Source organism: Helicoverpa zea, chromosome 15 (assembly GCF_022581195.2).
Source record: "Helicoverpa zea isolate HzStark_Cry1AcR chromosome 15, ilHelZeax1.1, whole genome shotgun sequence".
Classification (NCBI taxonomy): Eukaryota; Metazoa; Arthropoda; class Insecta; order Lepidoptera; family Noctuidae; genus Helicoverpa; species Helicoverpa zea.
The window spans coordinates 887,208-912,988 of NC_061466.1; the positions used below are offsets into that span (position 1 = coordinate 887,208).

General features: G+C 34.1%; 1 protein-coding gene across 3 annotated transcripts in view; it reads left to right on the forward strand.

The window, feature by feature from the left end:
- LOC124636819 overlaps positions 1-25,781 on the forward strand; it is a 190,644-nt gene that overhangs the window by 44,840 nt on the left and 120,023 nt on the right. For 2 of the 3 annotated variants that reach the window (XM_047172991.1, XM_047172993.1), the window contains exon 2: positions 5,996-6,028. The gene's annotated coding sequence lies outside the window, so the exon portion shown is untranslated. Of the gene's footprint in view, positions 1-1,920; positions 2,018-5,995; positions 6,029-25,781 lie in introns of those variants that run through there. The other variant, XM_047172992.1, reaches the window with a different exon arrangement.

Sequence of the window (25,781 nt, forward strand, 5' to 3'; positions counted from 1 at the left end):
AACTGAGTTCAATTCGCGCCATCCCGTTGTAAAGCACACGAGACGGAATGACGAATTGTTAAAGGAAAGGCACGGTTTAAATCGTAGTTTAATGTGCAATTTGTATGACTGGTCGCTTTGAAATGAGCCAACACTTTGTGCCGATCCAACACGGAGTCAACTCGCGTAAATTTTACCAAGCATAACTTTGCACTCACCAAACTATGGAACTTACAAAATTGAATGATATGGTGATTGTTTTAAGATTCAAATTTTATTGGTGTGCGATGAATGGGTGATGAAATTAAGTTGGTAATTTCACAAAGTTGGCGCCACTAGCTCCGCGAGGCGTTGCATGCAACGAGCGCTCATCGCCGACTAAATGGTTATAATCGAATGATCTTTATGACACGCAATGACACAAATGATACGCGGATGTAATTCAATGCTGTTTCTTATGAAGTACTGCTGATAAATAGGCAATCAGTGTAACGTGAAGGTGTCCCAATAGGCTATAGCTCAGACGACAGACGAAACACTTTGTCGCCAATGTTTTGAAATGTGCTTTATTTCCATTGCGTACTCTCTCTAGAGTGTTTACCTACCTATGTAGGAGATAAAGTTGCTTATTTGAAAAGGGATAATATTTTTCATAACTACGTGTTACGTTTACGATAGTCAAAGCCACTTTGTAAACAGAGAAGGCTTCTAGCAGTAGCTAACGTTACCTCAACCGGCTTTCTGGTTCGGTTTTGAAGATCTTTCAATCTTTGTATTGAGTTAGAGCTTATTATTTATTGAATAATTACAGAATTAAACACCATATATTTACTATGATTTTAATTATTTCAGCAAGACTAGATATAAGCTAAAACAGCAGTTTCACAGGCATCAGGCGCTTTTTACTTCTACCAACCTACCGTTTCATTATTGTATGTTCCATAAGACCTTCGATTTGAAGGGGATCTAACAAGCTCGTTTGGCTTATCTTAACAATCTAACATAATTGCTTCATCTTAGACTAATGCGTTAGTCGTGTCCCTAACCGATATCCTATGTTTATTGGCATCGCCAGTATGTTCGTAGACATCGTTAGTTTGTATTTATTTCATTGTTTTAGTAAGCTCTAGTACATTAGCATTTTAACGTAAAGAGTTTAGTCTAGGCTACTTATGTGTTTCAATTGTTTTCTTGAAGGATTGATAAAATGGTTCAGATTTAGAATGTCTACGATGATTTTTGGACTTTTTAATAACTAGCAGCATTAGGTACATGCCAGTGATCATGCGCAGTTTTTAGTACAAAACCTTGGGCAACGACCAACTTGAATATAAGATAATATTAAATTCCCGTTTATTAAAGCATAAGTTATCCAAGACTATCAGTTTATACGTATTTGATGTTAATATAATTTATTTTATGGTTAATACAATGTCTATAATTTTCTTTTAAATGGCATCCTTCTACATCTTTACTTAGTGGACTTTAATCCGTTGTTAGGAACAGTTTAGTGCGCAATAACTATCAAATATTTTGCAAAGGAGACTAGACTTCATATTGGAATTATTAGATGGCGACAAATATAATGTAAGTATGACTGACAATGCTAAAGGAATAGTAGTAGACAGCAAAACAGTGAAAGTTTTAATGTACATAGAAGATGAAATCAGAAAAATACGCAAATCATAAAAGTGAAAGATTACAGAGGACTAGAACAAATATTTTCAAGACTTCCTAATTTCCCACATTAACAAACTAAACACAGCGAAACGGTATTTAGATCATCTGCAAACTGAGTTATTGAGCGAAGCGTGCCGACTTGCGGTGGTCCAATATTGACACGGCAATCGACGCGATCAGTCGCATACATATTGCGATAATACCACGCCCGTCTAGCCGCCGCGACGCTTTATTTGCTTGTCCGAACGTGTGCCGAATGCCTTATTTTTTATTTTTAATAGATTTATTTGATTGTTGCCTCCTGTTATTTATTGAACATTAAAGTCGATTGTTGATTTTTTTGTTGTCACTAGCCGCGGTGAGTCAAAGGGCTTTATATAAATCTGAAGTGTTTTATATGTCATTTTCACATCCTGGTGTTGTAATATTGTCATCGTCTATCTTGACTTTGTCGATTTCTTTATTAGTAATGATGGCTTCTTTGTAAGTTATGTGACAGTTGACTGATCCATCATTAGCAGTCATGATCTTAAGTGTTCCTTTAGCGTAATACTTAGAACTTTGACCGTCATGTTCATGGGTGTCGACGTTTATGACGTGATTTGTCCGTGTCGGGTATGTCTGATGGCGCCTGAGTCGCAAATTGTTCGGATAATACGAATTTTACGACACCATTAACTTCAGGAATTTGACTATGTTTACCGCTGAGAAAATTGCACCTTAGTTTATATTATTTGGAATACTAAGCCACGTTACAGCCCTGTTCTTTAATTCTTAGTATTAGCAGTCTTGCAGAGGAAGGTGTAAATAATTACACCAATAAAAAACTTAATAAGCAAGTAATGAGTAAACATAATTAAATCTATGTTCGGCCGTTCAGAGAATGCGTTCCTGACACCTGTCAGTTAGTCACGACTAGTGATGGGCACAACATAACACTGAGTTCGTTACCGTTCCTCCAAAATGAACCGCCAAATTATTTTAAGATTATTTTCGTTTTAAATTGGCGGAATCATTTAAATTTTTATTTTATAGATCGGCCATTCAGAGAATGCGTTCCTGACACGTCGCGATTGAACTGACGACGTAACTACATTCATTGATTATTGATATAATAATGTTGTTTTAATGCTCCTCAATTGTTAAAACGGTAAACAACCAGCAAAAATATTTTTATCGTAACTGCAACGCCATTGCAAAGTTACGTCGTCAGTTCAATCGCGACGTGTCAGGAACGCATTCTCTGAATGGCCGAACTATAGTTATTTAAGTGGAAACCAAAAAAAGGTAATATTCATATAATAAAATTGTTTTATTTATTCTTTGTTACAAAGTTACAATTTCTATGCAATAAAGTAAGTACATTGAATTGAATGTGCGTACAGAATATTAATCAGACTCCGATTCGCTTGAGGAGGTGGTGTCTTCATCATCATCTTCCCCTACATGTATAATTATATTATTATCAATAACAGAATCAATCCTGATATCTCGGTCAAAATGTTCCAAAATCAGGTTTTTAGTCTTCTCAACAACCCTTGCCCAGTCATCTCTTGTGACTTCCCCGCAGGCTTCTTTTAATAGGGTCATCATCTTTTTCGTGCTGAATGGCGGGGAAGTATTGTGGCGGGCGGCGTAACCTTTTATTTGAGCCCAGATTAGCTCGATCGCGTTATATTGGCAATGATACGGTGGAATTCTTAGAACGCGATGACCGTACTCCAGAGCCAGTTCATCGATTTCGTATCGCACATTTGCCGCTTTATTTTCTTTAACTAATTTAATTAGCTCTGCTTTTAGCATCTGCATATTTGCGTCAATGCCTTTTGCTTGTAACCAAGCCACCATTTCTTCTTTTTTATTAGCTTGGGTAGGGGGTTTCTGTATTTGAACCGAGTGATAGGAGGCATTATCCATGAATATTACAGAAGGCTCTGCTAGGCTGGGCAAAAGCACGTTCTGGAACCACTCTTTAAATGTAGTGGCATTCATTTCCTCGTGGTAGTCATTTGTGGTTTTTGATTGAAATGCCAGTAACGCGTTCTCCACAAAGCCGTATTTTGCAGAACCTGCGTGGCATATTATCAGACGGGCCCCCTTACCCATTGGTACTTTTGACGTTGACGCTTGTGTATCATCCGTCCAGGAACGGGAAACCGTGTGATTGGCGTTTAGCCATGTCTCGTCAATGAACACGACATTATCCCAGTTATCAATTTTTTTTGCTTCCCTCAAAAAACTTATCCTTTTTAAAATTACGTCGTATCGTTCTAATAAAATTTTTCTTTTGTCTGTTTTTTTATACGAAAAACCTATATCTTTTAAGATTTTGGTTAAAGCAGTTTTACCCCCCCTAAACAGTCCAGCTTCTCTTAAGGATGCCAAAAGCTTCTTCCTGTTGAGATATTCATTTCTGGAATAGTAACCATATATATGATTTCTGATTGCATCGGCGTCAAAGGTGTCAATATCTGTCACGGGTTTAGTTCTACGTTTCTTCTTCGGAGTACGTAAAATATTATCTTCCATGCCAGTCGAGCCGAACTTTTCTTTATTAATATTTGTTATCGTTCGTTTGCTAACTCCAAGCGCCTGAGAGACGCGTTCTTGTACTTGTTCGACAGGTATCAGGGGTCCGCAATTTTGCCGCTCCCGCTCAAAGTAATCTTGCAGCTTGATGATTAACTCACGGGCTCCACTTTTCAATGTTTGTCCACGTTTAGGCATTATTATGCACCAAAAGTAAAAAGAACGCAATAAAAAACACAATCGAAGTCCTATTTAGCGCCGATGTCAGTTTGAAAAGCAGAAACAGTCTTAAGGAGATGAGTTACGCACGAAGAATTTATGTCGACTAATTTATTTATACGGGCGGCGCCCTATTTATATGTGTACGCCTGCGACAACGAAAATCTGATTTTGAAAATTTAAAATTTTGAATTTGACATTTGAACTTCATTGTATTTTTCTTCATGACTATTGAAGGTTGCGAGTCGAAAAGGTTGTATGCGTTTCATGTCGCTACAAGTCCATTAAACATAAGCCGGATAATCAAATAAAAACCATAGACATAATATAGTAAACAGGACTGCGCACATATTATACTACTTACTTATTGGTGTCTATGAGATTAAGCTATGTGAGACAAATCCGAATTTGCTAAGATTATTAAACACAGATTGGTATTGAAGTTTTAACTTACGCAGTTTGTTACCTTAAGATACTAATATAAGCTTTTAATAATTAGCTGAAATTAGCTGTATTAAATTCATAAAAGTTATCTTATAGTCCATTATTTTCAAATTTTAAAAAAGAAAAACAAATCTTTTATTTTATAATATAAGTATAACTGTAAAAGAACTGATTACGATACTTGCCTGTTATTTTTAGCACAGCACTACAAATATAAAGCGCTGACATAACCTTGTAATTGCGCAGTATAGATTTAGAAAAATATTGTTTACCAAGTTATTTGACACTCAGTTTGGACCAAAATTATAACATTCATTGATTATTGATATAATAATGTTGTTTTAAATTTATTTCATCAATTGTTAAAACGGTAAACAATCAGCAAAAAATTTTTATCGTAACTGCAACGCCATTACAAAGTTACGTCGTCAGTTCAATCGCGATGTGTCAGGAACGCATTCTCTGAACGGCCGAACTATATAAGTGAAGCAAGTTTCCGTGGTAGTTTACGGTAGAATTAATTTCTAATATTGCCTGCTTTCCACATTTAATTACCGTACTCATTTTACCAAGCTTTTCATTTTCAAACAGAAGGATTCAAATAATTTGAATAAGATTAAGAGAGAAGAGAAATAAGTCTAATATAACAGAATCAAATAAAATAGCCAATGTTAAGAGACCTTCCCTACTAATGTAAGCCTTGAAGATAACTTAGCTAATAACTAAGTAGAGGTAATTACATGACAATAAAATAATAAAGTTTAGTAGACCTAAGAGGCGCCAAAGAGCCGGCAAGCGAGTATCCCAATACATGGATATTAAAGACTTATGACACGCTTACTTACATAAAGCAGATAGAACTGCCACTTTAAGATAACGAACTGTACATACTTTAGCTTGAACATTAATATATTGTCTATTTGTTTAGTTTCTACCTATTTTGCGTTTTCCTTCGATTTGAATATACATACACGTTATTATATAGGTACATATTATATACATCCTAACAGAACTGCTTTCCGCACTGCGGAAAAAAGTAGCTTTTATGTTATACTGGTTATACAGAGCAGAAAAAAATATTACATTTATATAGTATTTAAATTGTTGGATTGTCTATACTCATTAATGTTGTTTTCTTTTTCAGATTAAATCGAAGCTGAAATGAAGGACAGGATAGGTATGTGTTTATAGTTTACAATCAAAGCTTGCAAAAATCTCAACAATTTTACTTTCAATATCACGTCTTTAAATATGGCATCCATTATATGTAGAATCATCTTCATCTCAGTTATCCGACTTTTCTTTCTGGTTATTCCTGTAATGTTTTAGCAATTCAAATGTATATCTCGCTTGTGGCAGGTCTCAAATTTTACATTTAATCGTCTGCCTAACAACCTCTGTAACCTTTGGAAAGCTTTTCTTTCCTAGTTAGAGTTTATCATTATACAAGTGCGTTTGATAATTAGTTTATGACTATTAATTAATAAATGCTTATGGAGGCTGGAAAACCAATAAATGACGTAACATAGTATGGCTTGTGTCAAATGTTATAATAAAATACCAGACAACATTCTGGAACTAAATGACATGCGGTTTAAAACTCATATAAAAGCCACACTTTGTAAGCAAGCATATTATAAATTAGAAGATTACATTCAAGATAAAAATGCTTGGAAACATGCTGGTCCTGCTCCATAGGACATACTGACAATATCTAATTAATTAACAAATTAAAATTACACCAGCAAATAAAATTGTATTCATCTTTTGATTATTTGTTTGTAACTTTGTACCAAAATATAAACCAATTTGTAAATGTGAACACCATGTAGCATTTTAATTGTCACTTTATCCTCATTTGTCTTTGCGATTCTACATGATCTTCGCATGCTTTTACTGTATGTATCAATACATACAAATTGTAATACTATATTATTTTTAAAAAGAGTAACCATGGAGTTTCTTGCCCGTTCTTCTCCATAGGAAGCTACTTTTGGAATGGGCAACTAGAATCAAACTTAGTTATAATTTTGACGTTCATAAGTGCTTGTAAAGGCCTAAATGAAATAAATGATTTGACTTTGACTTTGACTTTGCTGAACTTCATCATCCTCCGAGCCTTTTTCCCAATCATGTTGGGGTCGGCTTCCAGTCTAACCGGATTCAGCTGAGTACCAGTGCTTTACAAGAAGCGACTGCCTATCTGACCTCCTCAACCCAGTTACCCGGGCAACCCGATACCCCTTGGTTAGACTGGTGTCAGACTTACTGGCTTCTGACTACCCGTAACGACTGCCAAGGATGTTCAATGACAGCCGGGACCTACAGTTTAACGTGCATGGTGCATTGTATGGCTTAACTTATGGTACAATAAAATATTTACTATTGCTCGAGCTGGGAATCAAATCTAAAAAACCAAACTCATTGATCTTAAAGTCTCAATGCAAAAGAGACATTTAGTATCTGTAACATGGTAGCTTCAACATCATAAATATCACCATGAGATTGAAATGTATTAGCTTTGACCTTTTTTCTAACCTTTACTCTCGACTCTGTATGTAATGCATCAGTCAACTTTCCTGGGGCAAATCCGTGCTCTGACAAGGCTTCATCAATCTCAATAAGATAAGTTTTTTTATGTATAAACAAATGTTAGAAATAAAGGTCATGGTTGTTAAGTACGTGAGTGCATTCAAATTATGTTCTATAACCACCAAATCTAAAACTATAGAGTTCTAAAGACGAGACAGACGTCGTTAGAACAGGAAAATTGCTCTTCATAAATTAAAAGAAAAATTAAATATGTTTTGAACAATAAAAGCTGTTTTGATCCAAACATTTATTTTATTTTCTGTTTTTTACATCATAAATAATTAATACATCATGTTACATGAAAGGATTTGACACCGGTTAAGCCAGACGTTGATAACATTTTCGAAAGAATTACCTCGTATATTTTTTGAGCCGGCTGCCAGACGAGTTAAGTGTTCTATTTTCTTCTGTAGACTACATTGATATGATGTTTATTTCGGTTAATCACCTAAGGCGTCCCCTGGCAAGCACAATGACAAACGCGTGTCTTTGATCATGGGCAATTCTGGTGATATACGAGTGATAGCAGAAGTTATGGCAGATATTATTTGAAAAAAATCAGTGTTTTTTTTAGAATTCAGAAGGATGACAGATTTGGCAGACGTTGTTTTTTAGCGTGACGACTTGTCGTAGACAGATGTCAAAGTATTTCATCTTTGAAATCCTATAGTTTTATATAGATGTGAAATACAATTTGTATGTGCTAATCAGATTTTCTAAATAACGTTTCAAAAACGAATCTAGTAGGTACTTTCCTTCTTGTTAATCTTCAAAACTGTTGGTTTACAGTTAAAACTTGTTTACCAACTATAGTTTAAACATATTTTCTATCTATAGATTGAAACGTGATGTCTGTGTCAGAACCCAATTTTTACAATGAATCATAATTTTCCTAACAAAAATTACTTGCTTACTTAAAATTACTTATTTAAAATTACTAATAATGACTCAGAAGCAAACAATACAGCTGTAAACAATAACGAAGAAGAAAATAATGAAATAGATAAACCTGTAGCCTTTAATAGTTTAGTGATTGCAGTTAAAACTAAAGACTTCCTACCACGAATTCTCGAGCAGTCGATCACTGACTAATGTCTAGTGAATAAAGTCAAGCCGGTGAGATAATTGGCTAGAGTCTGTCTCGTTATGCTCCCACAGTCGCTAATTTACTGGTGTCGCGATTGACTGAGGAACAGGGTGACAATCTTATTAATGGGCGAATAGACACTGCTTAGTTTAATAATATGAAAGGTCACATCGAAGGAATGTATTTAAAAACAATTGACACTGACTCACTGACTATGTAGGTCCAGTCTTATCTGTTGTGTTTTCGTATCTTGCTCGTAAGCTCACAGATCATGTTTTTTTGGTGATTTGTCTAATCTTGTTTAAAGTTTTTCAAGACCTGTCTTCTCTTTACTATAAATATATTAACCACTAATAACTTGAAATAGCAAAACATGTTTCCCATAAAAGTTTCCTATGAATCTTGCCTAAATGATTCTTGTACTACAGTTACAGACAACCTTAACATTTAAAATAAAGTGCTTTAAGTAATCATTGAAGAATAAAATTCTATTCTAAGCAGCAAGAGTCCCAAGAGATTTGTTTATATCGTGGTCACCATACAAATACATTCGAAAAACATTCTCTTCTCAATCCTATATTAACCACACTTCAATAAAGTGTTCCGAGTAACATTTTTGGGAAATCTCAATAGAGATTGACATTCTAAAATACAGCTAAATTATACGATCTTAAGGAGATGAATACAAGGTTGAAAATTGATTGGCTAGAAATAAAGAGTTGAAAGAATTGTGTCAAAGGATCGTTAGAGCGTCATTTGTCTCCGTCTAATTTCGTCTGATGGTCTTTGATAGACATTGATAACTTCTAAATGACTTTATTTTTGGATTCAAAGCTCTTGTTATTGTTAGAGTTTGTAACATTAAAATTCTTTTCTTTTCTCGGATTATTACCTATTAGAACGGTTGTAAAAAATGGCGTATACTGTCGTAACTCAAACAAAAATATGTACACATAAAATATTTGGAATCTCTGACATTCATTTCGAGAAGATGAACTTATGAGCAAAAGTTATAAGTAACTAGATTAACTGAAAGTTGTAATGTTAAGACTCTTCCTAGCAGCTTTCAAACCTTGACTATTACATTTATAACCCACAGTAGCTTTGCCTATAAAATTACCATCATTGGTTTTACTTATAACGATTAGAAAACCTGTGCTATTTCCAATCAAAGATTTATCTCATCCGCCCCTAAATTGACCTACAAAACCAGAGTTTTATTCATTAAATCTCCATTAATTAATATAAAAATAATACTTATCAGAAATGTCATGACATAAATAGGTCCATATAAATAAGTTAATTATTGTATTGTATAGGAAAATACCGCCGTGTGGATCCTGTTTAATCAATTTGAATATGTAATAAAGTTTATCAGTTGGTCCGTTCATTCATAATGACCACGCTTGGCGCCATACAAGATGTAGTGGGTGGGGTGCCGGTGACAGAGATTCTCTCTAGGCTAGTCTAGGCAATAAACTTCTACTTATATCTTTTTAACCAGTTGAACCAATTAGAGCTAAGAGTCTTAGGATTGAAGTATTGTTCTAGAAAATTATGGCAAATTGTCGTGAAGGAGAGAGTTATGAATGAACGCCCATTTTCAATGCTAAAAGTTTTTCACACTCCGCTGTCAAAATTATAAATGCGCTATTTGTTAAAGTGTAGACAATTTATGAGACTTGCCAAGAAAATTATGTTTTAGCAGAGCAAAAAAATTTGCAACTAGTGAGACTAGAAACCCAACCCAACTAGGCTAGACAGATGATTTTATTGGGTGTCTACATATTTAACCTAGTTAATGATTTTCGCTTGACTAGACTGTAGACGTGAGATAAAAAGAATTTTAGCAATGTTAGTGTACTAGTACAGTTGAAGCTAACGACTGAGAAGAAATTAATAGTAATGCAGTTGTATCTGAGGTAAATAAACCTATACATACACGAGTCGTAAACCACGGCTGGAAGATTAACACAGTGATTTGCAGCGTGTAGTAACCGACTTCGAAATATTTGTATAGATGTAGATACATATTCCATGTTGATGTAATTTTGTTGGCCATAGTGGATCTTGTATAGAAACGATTACATTTTCTATGACATAAATGGTCACCAACGACAAGCTGTTCAGATGTTTGCATCAAAGTAGGCAATACTCTAATGCGCTTGTGGCTACTACCTCCTACCCCTGGAGTCACATACGTGCTGTGGTCTTCCTCTTCCTCTTCCTGCCCAGTACCCAGATAATAAATTGGATACGCCCGTCCATAGTATACCAGCTATAGTCAGGCACATTTCATTTCAAATTAATCAGTCATTTATCTAATTAGCGTAATTGTATAGACAGACTTACTTTTAGCATTTATAATATAAAGGTATCCTGAAAAAATACAAGCATTTTCATAGGTGTTGTCGCTTCTGATGACACTGAACCTCAAAAAAATACTAATAACGAAAACACTAATGAATCTAGAAGACCGGTCGCAATCAGATTTGAGATAACATCGGGTCATCTCTATGATAAGCCGCTGTTAATATATGCACATACAAACATTTCACTTTGCATTATTTTAAATATCATTTGCTATATATTTTACAAATGGAAAACAGCAATTTATTGATTTCACACTACAAGATAGTTATGGTTATGTTGAGGCTGATAAATGCTGAATAAGATCCTATTGCTCATTACAAATACATATTTTATTTCTATCACAATTTTATTAGTCTAAAACCTTTAAAAAATTACAAATAGCCTATTATCTCTACAACCATATATTTACCTACATGTCCATTCTTACTCACTCCAATTTAGTTGCTATATTTATTAGAATCATTTTGTCGTTACACACCTACAACTAAGCATATATTCAAATGTAATGTGTATGTAAAGTTTCTGACTTAATTCGTTTACTATTTTATTGTTCTTGAACAGTTATGTTATAAATTCGGCTGTCTGTGTGGTATACATTAATCAATGATTTATAGCTAATAAACATATGACCGAAATACTGAATGGAGAAGACAACAAAAATATGAGTAATGAGATAACAGGTGATAGAGATGACAGTGAAACCAAAAACGTGAAATAAAAACATAATCTACAAGCACGTTGTAGATATGTGTATTAATTCGATCTATATTTAACCTCCCCTTTTCTATTTCTCAACTATACGTATGAATTGGATGAGTTTGCTAAAGTCTGATCCATCCAATAATTCTGCCAAGACTTTCCATATGTGTATGAATAGCTTATGATCTTTGAACCTAACATATCATCAAGTGTCGAAGCTAATTGCAGGAGGCAGGTTATATTAATGCTTAGATTGAACTATCCTACTACGATGGGTGCGATTAAATGATAGTTCGCTGAAATGTTAAATGAAACGCTGGATGCAGGTTGCCTCCAACAGGTATCTGTGGAGACCTAAGGGGGAGATCTATGTTCAGCAGTGGACGTCCTATGGCTGAGATGATGATGATCCGTTATCAAAATTAGATTTGGACGTACATGTTTACTTCGTTGCATCAAGGCAAACTAATGACTTTGTTTACATACCTCAATCAAAATATCAGCTACCTGTTCTAATTTCACAATTTTAATCTCATCTATTTTATCGAGTTCATAGTGCGGGAAATCTAATTTAACATCTTCTAACGGAAGACTAAAGTATCCAACAGCTATAAGACTGCAGGGGTCACTATTAAATGTTTCCCTACTGATAATATTGTCGGCCGAATATCTGCTTCCCACGGATTTGCTCAGCGGAATTAGGTAATACTATAACGTGAAATTGTGTTTTAGAACAAAAAACGGTAACGGTTTATGTAATAGGTTAAGCTTCTCATTTATATTTTTGGACAGAGAATTCTTAGCTGCAGTGTTTTTGTTTTGTTAATATCAACATTTCAAACACGCTCTAATCCAACTAGATGAGCTTAAGGCATATTGCTGCTTTAAGCACTAAAATGCTACCTAAATGATGATACTCATTTAATTTAATATCTGTGTTAATCACTCATTTTGTTACTTTAAGCTGTTGTTGTTGTTATAAATTAAAGCAACATGCTATATTAATTTATTAATTGTTACTTGCATGATATTTATTTTTTCTTTTCTCATATTTATTGTACTGTTAATTTTAATTCTACTTTAATTTTATTGTATTGCCTTTCTAGCGGCACCCATTATTACCATATCTTTGCTAATATGTGGATAATGTAGTTGGCTGCAATATTGTTTAATTATAAGTAATTATTTTTGTAACATTTATATTGTAGCTGTTTATTGTCCCATGATGAATAAAATAAAATAAAATAAAGTGATTCTGATTAGACGAAAACAATTACGAGGTATTCCAGCAAAACTTTAATTGCAAAACATTAAACAATGTTCATTGCGCAGGCGCGGCGGATACACAAGATAGTATAAATAATGAACTTGTTTATATTTATTGCATCGTTAATAACGAACTTGATGAATTTAATTATATGCTAAATGTTACCACTGGTTACATAAATATTGTGAGCTTTGAGCCAAATGAGTAATAAAATTGTCTAACACACCTTATTGCGATGTTACTAAGTTACGAACTTCGGCTTGAATGCAGGAAACGTCATAATATTACCCCGTTTACGTCTGCTCAATGGACCTTCTATTTATCTACATGAATAAGAGCCTGCAGAAAACCCTGTCGTCTCTTTTGATATCTTAAACTAAAATTAAAGTACCTATGCAGTGTTTTATTTTTAAAATATTGAAAATTAATAACATCAAATTTTGAAAGAACTTAAAAAAAAAACAAAAGAAAATAATAATACATCAAAATCAGACGTCAAAATCAAACCCTAAATATACAAAAAGATTGCAAGCACTGAAATAATGGAGGCCCATCCAAATCTGAAACAAAAGCAATAAAACAACTCTGATCGATAGCCCGGACGTGCGGAGATGTATTTACCTTCGCAAAACGAACAAACCCTAACGCAGTTAAAAGTTTAACAAACACCGATCTTGGTAGTTACATGCTCATAAATTCTGCGAGAATAATCGATACCGATTGAGATATCAGGATTTTTGGTGATTCGACACTCCTTATCCGATGTCTTCTTTAATTCCATTATCATTAGATGCATTATCCTTTGGCCCTGTGCCTTCAAATTCGTCATTTTGGGATCCTTTATCACTCGCCGGTATTCCGAATTCTGCTTCCTTTTATTCTACATTGGATTTTGATACTCCACCTTAAGGTTTATTTTTGTTTTTGCAAAGTCCTTTTTTCTGTATTTGCAAGGCGGTCTCACACGTTATGGTCGCGAAGGATTTTGGTAATCATAAATTGAAGAGCAGTAATAGTCAGTTTGTAGATACCCTGAGGGCTTGGGGTGAATGAACTTTGCAAGAGGTTCCAGAATATTCTGCAGTCTTGTGATTGGTCAAAATTGAACATTCGCTTTCTTTTGAAGCGAGTTGAATGGCGAGTTATTATCGACAATTATTCTTTGGTCCAATTTGTTCTGACTGAAATTTTAATATGAGGAAGTATTTACTAAAGCTGTCCGTGGAGTTATGAGACTGATGCTGTAATTGTACGCAATTTTTTGGGAATGCAATATAAATCAGGATTGAATTATGACCCAAAAAAAAGTAAAATAAGATTGAATTATAATCCAATCAAAGTGATGAATGAGGAATGTGAATTGATTCTAAAGAATAAAACTTTACAATATGAAACAAGATCAAACACCAACGCTAGAAATTGACCCAATTATTGCTAATTTACAAGCACGCTTCATAAATAATACAAACTCTAGACAAGAGTTCTAGTAATTGTTTATAGTTTTAATCACAATAAATTGACATTATTGAACATAATAACTGCAATCATGTGCTCTAGCTGTCAGTTAGTATTATTAAGAAGCATTAGTACGAATGTTAAGTGCTCCATGTAGGCGATTGTAAGTACCCATGTATTGTTGTTGTATGTATTGGACCACAGAGAACAAAATGACTAACGGAGATGTCATAACGTAAAATCTCCTAAGCAAATAGTGCGCCAAATTGCGGGTTTTCAGGTGACGACGAACTTTACTAGCTCTTTCCATGCTCCTTCCAACCCGCCCATTATTTTCAAAAAAATCGCCAATCAATCAAGACCAATATTTGACTTGGATTGATGTGACAGGAAACCCGAATGTCTCATTCTAGTAAATAATCACGTCTACTGTACGTTGCTTGACCTACAAGACGGCGCCTGACCTATCTTCCTTGTGGCATCTCCACAATCTTTCCTTCCTCCGTGCACTGGACCAATTGACCGCATTAACATTTTATTACAAAACTAACACGCAATTAAAAATATATGTAATTAATTATATAAGTATGTCAGTTCATTGACATTTAATATCAAAGTTCCAATTTGTACAAACGCCCGCTTTAGCCAAATTTATCTGAGTCATAAAATTGTCGTAAAATTCGATACTAGACATGCATTTTGTCTATGATACAAAGCTAGTAAATGATACTTCACTAGCTTTTAGCCGACGTTGCTTGGGTTGTAAATGTTGCTATCTAATACAGTTCTGTTGCTAAACATTAACATCTTCTCACTCTATTTATTAAAGTTTGGCATTTATGTTCCCACTGGAACCTTTTCTGTATACTTAGTAAGCTATCAGGCACATGGGCAGACTTTAATGAAAATGTAGGTATCTAAGATTGATAGTTATTATTCTTCTCTACCCGTCTGAAAGTCTGATCCATCTGACCAGTCTTATCGGATATGATGATTGCTCAAATCAGATAGCCAGACGCTCGCCTATGTAAAAACATTAGCTGCAATCCATTTAGATGAAGTCGACCCCAACATAAGTGGGAAAAAGCTAGGCCGATGGTTGGATGCATTTGTCTGCACGCGAAACTTACATCAGTCATTTAAGAATGCATTTTTATAAATGTGATCGATTTTTTAGTGCAAGTGGTGTATATCTCAACATTGAAGACAGTTTGAAAACGCATAAACTTACTGGCCATTGTAACACTGACTCATAAATGCAGTAAATATAATATTTTTATATATATGTTACCGGCCGAACCCGATTTTAGGACAAACCAGTTTTGCCTAGGCTCAACTAGTTCTTCCTATACGCGTTAGGATTAACTAGTATAGCCTAGTCCAAACTAATTTGTCCTAAGCCCGATAGGACGGACCAGTTTAGGCTAGGCAAAACTAGTTGATCCTAATATCAATACGCACACTCTAGGATAAACTGGTATGGCCTAGTCTAAACAATAAACAAATGTAGCGAGGTCGGAAAGTAACTGAACAAACATGTCAGGACATGTTCATGCGGGAATGCTCCGAACGTCCCACGCCGCTCGCTCCCCGTTCGTCATTTGTCGCGTGGTTTTAAACGCATTTATTGTCTAGTTGCTAGCCGTGCATAACGTACACGTGCATAATGATATTTTAAAGTAACTAATATGTTTTTTTTTTAGATCAGAATTCGGCATTTGTAGTCAAAATTTTTTAGAGGTAGCAAATGTAAACCAAGACTCTGAAATATCGTTGAGAACTGCAGCTACGAAACATTCTGTTGGATCAGGCCACGGTTTTGTGAGATGCAGCTGCAACAAGAACTGTTCCACAAACAGATGCCAGTGCAAGAAGGCAATGATACTCTGTAATTCTAAGTACCACCAAAGCAAACTGTGTAAAAATAAATAACAATTTTAATAATTAACATAATACTCGTATGATTATTGCTTCTTAAAAAAAAACAGTATTATTTGTTATAGTGTGATTGTTTGTATTACCAATTATTATCCATAACTTTTAACGACAACAATTTTAATTTGAGATTTGATTATTGCTTCTATTAAAAAAAATACTTACCTATTATTTGTTAGTTTGCTACATATATCATCATCCTCCGAGCCTTTTTCCCAAACTATGTTGGGGTCGGCTTCCAGTCTAACCGGATTCAGCTGAGTACCAGTGCAGTTTGCTACATATATGTAGTATGATTATTCGTATTATCAATTTATCCATAACGACGAATCATTATAGTTTAATAAAGATGATTATTTTTCTAAACACGGAGTAGTTTATTTAGTTCATCTATTTATTTAGACTTTTAGATATGTATATGTTTTGACTAGGCTATACCAGTTTATCCTAGAGTGTGCGTACTTATATCAGGATCAACTAGTTTTGCCTAGCCTAAACTGGTCCGTCCTATCGAGCTTAGGACAAATTAGTTTGGACTAGGCTATACTAGTTAATCCTAACGCGTATAGGAAGAACTAGTTGAGCCTAGGCAAAACTGGTTTGTCCTAAAATCGGGTTCGGCCGGTAACACATATATCTACAAAATAATACTATTATACTACCACTTAAGATTATTATTATGCTATTATTCCGATACCATCAAACAGAGATTGTTCCAAACGATAGTTTAAAAGGCAATTAAATAAATAATTTAGGTACACGGATATATAAATTCTTGAATATGTAATTAATACATATAATAATAATATATGTATCTAGATAAAAGTTTTACAATAGAAAGACACGGTTTTAATATGGCGCCTACCCGACTTAACGAGTTTAGACTTTTTCTTTTTAAATTTTTGAATAGGAATGTATTTATTAGGTAAAATAATTATGACAAGTTTAATATCAAATTACAGAGATATGATACTCATTGATTATGAACAAAACTAGAATGATAATCGAATTAGGAATGTTACGGAAGCTGCAAATTTTTGACTTTTATATTTTCTTTTATGGTCGTTATTAATGTTATTTAGAATAAGTTATAAAAAATGTATTATAAAGTCGTAGAACTGAAATATTTTATTTCAAATTAAAAAATACGTGTGGCACTCGGGGACTGCCGCGGTAAAGCTATTGCATAGCATTCTGTATCAACTTATGCAATTATAATTATTTATTTATTTATTTTTTTATTTTTTTTTTCATACAGTATTTCTTTTTCTTTGATATTAATTCAAGTTACACTTTTTGAGCGTGGTGACCGATAGGAAAACAAATTTTTCTTTTTTATTAAATAAATAAAAAGTTAATATTGTTTAAAATATTTTTTATTATTTTACAATATATGTGGGTTTTATTATCTTTCTCACAAACAGCTGATTATGTATTTGTCCGATTTCGGAGCAGCTCGTCTCGATTCGGGCGAGTTCCGTAAAGTCACGTCAAGGCAAGTACAATCCCACCAAAAACATTAAATGTAAAAAAAAGCCAATCCTCTACGCAATTCCTCCACCGTAAAAAGTTTTGAGATCGCATGGAAGCCAAGTCCTGTTCTACTTTATTTGTAATAATAAATCAATATTTTGTGACTATATCAATAGTTTCGTTCACTTTACAATAATATTGACTTGGCCATATGCACAATAAACTACAAATATAATATAGCATATCTTGGAGAGGTGAAAGTCAAACATGAAGTTTAATATCACAGAATTAAATACTTTTAGTTTATTCAATTGTTACTAAATTACCGACAGTCAGTATCATCCAACATCAATGAACTGCACATGTACTATGGCGCATGTTTAGTGCATGGTGATCTCAAATTCCAACAAGTCCATAATCAGTCCAATCGTAAAATCATGTCCATATAGAATTTATCAATTCAATGGTATTTACACATTCTTACAAGGAGCGACTTTTAACTTGTGCTCATGGCCAAGACAGTATTATTGTAATGTGAACAAAACTATTGATATAGTAACAAAATATTGATTTATTATTACAAATAAAGTAGAACAGGACTTGGCTTCTATGCGATCTCAAAACTTTTTACGGTGGAGGAATTGCGTAGAGGATTGGCTTTTTTTTATATTTAATGTTTTTGGTGGGATCTAATTTATTTTTTGTAGGTCTCTTTCTTCTCTAAGTATAGGTATAACAAATTAAATTAACTGACATGCAACTAACTAAATATATAATAAACTAAATATGTACACCTAAAGTAGCACGTAAACAATATTTTTTATAAAAGAGATTTATTTCAGAGGTAGATGACGCTATCACATGAAATTATTTGTTTTTTTTTTGGTATGGCATCTCGCAGTTCAGCCTAGGAGGCCGTGTACTGCTTAACCGGACTATGAAATTATTTGATTTTTTTAAGTACTACTTATACTAAGCTATGTAACGAAACCATAGCGCGATTTAGACCAGGACAACGCCATCTATCGAGCGAGCATGCAGTGTTTATCGCATTGCATTAATATGAAAGATTTTATCATTATTCATTTCATTTAAACCTAGCTTTTTTATTCATATGTTGTATATTTAATACATAATAACAATATACCACTACGTAACAATAAAACAAATAGTAACATTTTGTACATAAATAAATAACAAAGTTATCAATGCAGTCAAAATTCATACACAATGTTCTTGAAAAACCGCAAATATAAATTTGTTTCCTATTTTTTTATTAAGTTTTAAGGTTTTTATAATTTTCCCTTTATATGTAGCTAATAACCTGTCTTGGTGCCAAATTTGAAGGTTCTAAGTTTGCTAGAAGTACCTTAGACTTTTGATGATCGGTCAGTGAGTCAGTGACAAAATGGTGTAACTTTGATCGCTCATAACTCGTAAACTATTTATTCAAATGTCTTGTAATCTTGAGACTGAGCTTGTTCTAATACTTACTCTTGGTCATCGAAAACCTAAACTCCTAGCTTTGTTCACATGGAAGATACAGGGGGCTGAAATAGCCGCGAAACGCTTCGAGAAAAGATGGTACGGCCGTGCCCGCTTTGCTCGAGTCTTGGCTGGGGCACTGCCGTGCCCTCAGATACGTCTAATCGCACGACACACAGCGCCGTGTCGAAGACTGCCGAACTGACACGACGTTACACGATGCACGGCCTTCAAGCCACACCTCCGGAGCGTGAGGTTTTTTCGTTACGGAATTTCTGGATTTGGTCCCCGCGCTCAAGGCCTGCGATAGAAGCTATGCAATAGCTTAACTATGCAATAGCTTAATAATGTAAAGTTTGAAACAGTCAGATATTTTCATAATCCTGGAAGTGTCTGACAAATGGATTTACTAGTATTTACTAGTACATGAAGTATTTACCTAGTATACTTAGATAATCTGAAATCTACTGCATAATTCGGGTTATCATTGTTGTATGAAGGAATAGATTAGCCGTCGCTAAATTAATCTTCCGTTTAGCATTATCTCGATCTGACACTTTGTTGGCTCATGATTGCTGGGAGAATAATCTGCAGCCAACTAACTATATATCAAAGAAAATGTTCATATATGAAAAAGTATGTAACTATTTTAGTGATCTGTGGTAACAGCTCTTAAGTTTTGATGCTATAAAAAATAGTTTGCAATGAGTAAAACAATTTAGTATTTATAAACTTAACTTTTAACTTACTAACAATCGGGGGCGAGTTGGAGTATCATTTAATCAAGGAGGAAGTTGATGCACTTAGGCATTAAGGTCCGTTTAGACACACAGGCTCGAAGAGGAGAGCAAATTCTTAACACGTTGAAAATTGAGTACTTAGTATTTCAAGTAAGGTTTATTTTTGCATCGACCGGCTCCGATCGTTTCCGATCGTGTACTTTTTCTCGGTCTTGGTGACGTTTGGCTCCAATTGCATCTCACGCAGCTGATCGGAGCCGACACCGGTCTGTGTGAAAAGAAAAATGTGCATCGATGCTCTCCGAGCCGGTCTATCTGAACGGACCCTTAGGGGCGAGATCCAAGGGGCGCGCTTAGCCTACACGGTCACATGAAATATGTAAAAGAATGTTTATTTAGACCCACTGGATTCTACTAATTTATGCTCTTTCCTGAGAAGAATGTCTTCTAACCTCGTCTGCGACCTGATGCTCAAGTCATTTACGACTCCTCTACCGACCGACATAGTCAACACAACCTAATATTATGACTAAAACGCATTTACAACTCCCGTAGATAATCCAAAAATACCACAAAACTATCGTCCGACAACAACGGGAGTCAAAACTAAGAAGAAACAATAAAATATGTGATTTACAGTAAAACGTGACGGCTCGTGTCACTCACCTCGGCGGGTTGTCGTAAAAATCTTTATTTTTATCCTATGCTATCGTATCCGCGAGAGAATCGGAGATAACAGACTTAGATAATTATATCAAATGGACGCCTTTGCTGTAGTAGCTGCAAAAGTATAGAGTGGCTTTACGGGAGTGTTTGCCAATTTTGTCCTGTGCGTGCATAAATGTGATCGAAAATACATGAGTGAGATCACTATTTGTATCATTGTCTCCCATTCCAAGCGAAAACAACCAGGTAGTTTTCAATTTTATTATTATGATCTTTTTTGGAATAACCGAGCGGAAAATCCACTAGTGTGAAAGCGCTCCAAACCCCGACTAGGAATTAACAATAAACAAACGCTGGTGACATTATCGTCTGAACGTTACATATTGAACAAATAACTATACAATTTCATGTTTCAAGTGCCAGGCACCACGTGGCTGCAAAATACTCTATTTCCATATGATAATGTTGTTTTCCACTTCATGCAATACTCGTTTCTTTGACTTTATGATAGGAAGTGCTTTCCTTCTAGTTTTTACTTGTTCCACTCCCACTATAAAGATTATTTAATTTAATTAAAATGTATTATATTAATCAAGTAATTAGTGGTTTTTAATTAGTCATGTCGGTTTATCTGAAGAAGATTTTAGTTTTTCGTAATTGGGCGTGATAAAAACTTTGTGGCTTTTTTATCTCGTAATTATGTCAACTTTATTCTCACTGCAGTTAAGTTTTTATGATGATGTCAGCAATGATTTTTTAAATACACATGACTATACCGATAGATAAAATAAAGTAGCTTCGAGAACCGGTCTTCAAAATAATAAGTTACCTGCAACTAAAATGACTATTTACCTAATAAATCAATATCTTCCGAACACATAGAATTTGTAGGATAGATACTTAGATTGTATTATTTCCCATAACAAAAGGCAAGGATTTACTCATACAAGGACCAGAACATTTTCAAAATTAGAAAATAATAAATATCCTTATTCGCACGCGCATTAAAATAAAATCGTAAAAGTTTTACGATTGAATTTCGAATGATTTACACTTCGAACTTCCCTTAGAATGTCCGGTTTTTTGATAGATTGGGCCCATAAAAGCACGGGACAATTTTATGGTGCCATGGTGTCCATGGTGTGTCCATGGTTAAAGTGTGAGAATGACAAGATTCAGAGTTGATACTTGCTTTACGATAGTTTGATAGGCGAATTATTTGCATTGAAAGTGATCAGAATTGGTTATTTTATGACATGGTTTTGATATTTGAGTTTCAAATTGTTAATAACTTATGACTTCGTTTATTTTGTTTTGTTTTTAGTCCTTCGGAATATTTAGACTTTGTCAGCGGAGAAACTTCGAAAGGCTTTTAGTCTATATTTATTCTTAGGCTGGTTGGTTCATTTGGCCTAACACAGTCTCACCTTTATTATTCCGACACCATAGGAAGATATCGTGGGCTTTGTCTATAGCAGTAAGTAATAATATTCTGTTGCCACCCAGCCTTCAACCAAAAGTAGCTAGATCATACATTTACATACCAAATATCCGTCTGGCTGAATGTTTGCGTTTACGACGCGGATTATACAAAACACTGACCACAATTTGTAAGATTTGTCAAATAAAGACATAAACCCAATAAATATTTATTGATAAGTTACCTATCTATCTCCAATCAGCGGAGGCCGTTTGGCTACCAGAGGAATCTTATTGGCTCAGAAGCCGTTAAAATGACGCCTGATTTAAATCTATTTATGAACCCGGTGACATTTTAGTTAAAAATGTCTTAAGAATATTAAATTTTTCATTCTGATAACCTTATAATTTAAATGTGTGTCAAGTAAGGAAAAGTTACATTTAAGTAGCTTCGTAACAGGCGAAAGGATTGTGTAAACAGTTTTATTGTTTTTTAATTGACGATTTCTATGTTAATACGTCGATGTCTGGTTGCCATATTGATCTAAAAAAAAAAATATAGAAAAATCTAAGTATATCAAAACCTTGGAACTTATGATACATTTTAGCTCTTCAGATATTTATGTACAGTATTAACCTATCTTCAAAGAAATGACTTGAATCAGCAGTAAGTCTTAAAACATCGCCCTACACTATTTACAGCAAATGTTTAACGAAACGGTACCACGGTGAAAATGCCAGTAATAATGGAAATACAATTTTAAATCCAATCTATCGATCTAGGTTTACAATCATTGAAATGGTCACTAAATGTTCTAACATATAATAATGGAACGGTGGCTTAGATAGCTCTAGGATGTAACGAGTTTGGTGGGCAGCCACTAGCCACCCTAAAGATTTACATTAACTACGTAAACCAACCGGTTTGGCTCAAGCGTACTATTTTACGTCCTATGTCTCGGATGTTGGAAATTATTGGAAGTTGGCATGAAGTGATTTACGAACGAATCTGCTAAGTCATAAAATATATATTAATTGTAAGTACCTATTTGTAATTAACAAATGATAATTAAAAAACTTTCATAATTAAAGGAATTATTTTGTAAAATCAAGTTTAGATCATATTACAATGTGCTTTTTGTTAAACTGCCTCATAGCTGTTTTAGGCTTTCACTATCACGACTAGTAATGTACACCTTTTGTAAGAGAAATCGAAGTCAACTATTTTTATTTCACATAGACCTATTACTGATTTTACGAAACGATCGGAAATCATCAGTGGCCCCTCTTGCTGTGGATGCAGCAGGTCCCCTAAACCTTCATTATCTAACTCCTCATTACAACTAAATAACAAATAACAAGTTTGTATATATGTATAGTGTGTACATTGTAGAAATAGATTATAAAAATAAACCACAACTCCTTTAGTGGAAAAAAAAAAAATTACAACTAACGAAAGCATAGGTTTTTCTAATTCAATGATTTGTAGATTATCCCCTTCTTCTACGATCGTGTAGTACCTAAACCAATATTAGTACCTAGATCGTCACACTGCCAATGACCTAGCCATTGTCTAGATCTTAACGCGTAGTGCGCGGTAGTTCGTCCGCAAGTGGGATTATACTGTTCGAGTTTATGCTCTCCTGGTACGATCGATTTTATTGAGCCGTGTGGCTGCTTCCATGATCCCACTTCTGTGTGGTTTGACTTGAAACCGATTTTTTTAATGTGTTTTAAGATATTATAAAAATGGAGCATTATAAAAAATATTAAAGGTAGTTATAGTTCGGCCATTCAGAGAATGCGTTCCTGACACGTCGCGATTGAACTGACGACGTAACTTTGCAATGGCGTTGCAGTTACGATAAAAATATTTTTGCTGGTTGTTTACCGTTTTAACAATTGAGGAGCATTAAAACAACATTATTATATCAATAATCAATGAATGTAGTTACGTCGTCAGTTCAATCGCGACGTGTCAGGAACGCATTCTCTGAATGGCCGAACTATAAGAAAATAATTTGTTTCAAATATTATCCTTTTGCATGAGTAATTAGAAATATATGCGTACGGCTCAACCAATATCTAACCAGTGCAACTGACTGCGTATGGCTTCTTTCACCATAAAGAAACCTTAAACCCATTAGATTGTCATAACAATATTACGTGCACCTCATTTCAGTTCCAAATACTGATAAATGCTATTATTTCACTGACAGATTGCTCGCTCGATGCCTATTTATCGACACGAAATAATGCCAACGAATAATACTTTCCCTTGGGGCACTGTGCGATATGATAAACAGCTGCTGTAATCTAGGCTTCGATTAACTTCAAATTGACAATTGTTACGAATTCTGAAAGTTGAAAGTCAACATTCACAATATAGATACGACTTTATAGGGTTAACTGTAAACGGTATCCAAACTCCCATTTCACATGTTTCATGGATTTTATTAAGTAGCAAAGTAGTTTGTTTGTAAACTTTGTAGTTGCAATGTAGAAGGGAAAATAAGATTAGCTAGAACTAATCGAATAGCTATAGACAAATCAGTAATAAAAAACGAAGATTTTATAGTTTTCCTCGTGAGTGTTGAGCTCAAACATATATTGAACAAAAAACACAATACGACTATTATAACAAACTTGCAACTATTATAATTCAAAAAGACTGAGAGAATAGACAATACAGAACATTACAAAGATGACAGCAAAACACTAGACAGAGATTTTATACCCTTTTAACGTTCATCTTAAATCTAAAACTGTACCATTAGAGCACTTAAGAAAGTAGTCTTAGCTAGAAGACAATCCCTAAACGTTGATACAAAGGGCACTATGGCTGAAGTTACTGAACATAATTCCTAAACCATTAACGATAATACTGAAAGGAAAATTTTCCATCAAATTTATGATCGAGAATCTTATGAGTCACTCACAACCAGTCGAGACTGAGATAAAGAGAATGTCCTGTTCCTTATAGCGACTGTAAAACTTATTGGAGGTATTTTGAGTGTTCCTATGTCTAACATAACTTTATACATTTGACAGCTTTAGACTGCCTTTGCATGAATAAGGATTAGGGATATAGAATATTGTGTGAAAGTCTGTTTCTATTTGGAATTTTATCGAGTTCTCAGAACCTAAAAATATATATGGAAATACAATTGACAATGTGAAAGGTAACTGAACTTTGAAGAACTAACAACAAAGCTATCATTTGATTTATTTTATGTAATACGACAAGAATTTAAGTATGTTTTAGAAAATAATTACTTTACCTAGCTGTAATTTTACGGATTATTGTGTATTGTTTTCGTGTCTCAAATGAGTTATTGTTTGTGATGAAGTATCAATTATTGTCTCCAATCATCAACATAGTCTCTTAATATTATCAGTCATTATATTACGTTTAAATCATGAACAAACATGCAAAGAGAGAATATGATAACATATGACAATAACTCACTTATTTTGCTGTGCCCGGCAGGTTCCATGTGAACTATTTATAAATATTGCCACCTAAAAATATATATGTAGAAAGCAATAAAAATATCGAGTTTTCTTAATTTCCTCTCAGTTTTTTGATGAGATATACAATAAACATACTGATTAACATACAAATCATTTTTAAATTCAGCAAAAAAATCACAATCGCAGTATAATTTAGAAATAGATAACAATCTAACAATAAACTTGACTGAAATGCAAATCCCGAACAATTTACTATTATATCCCC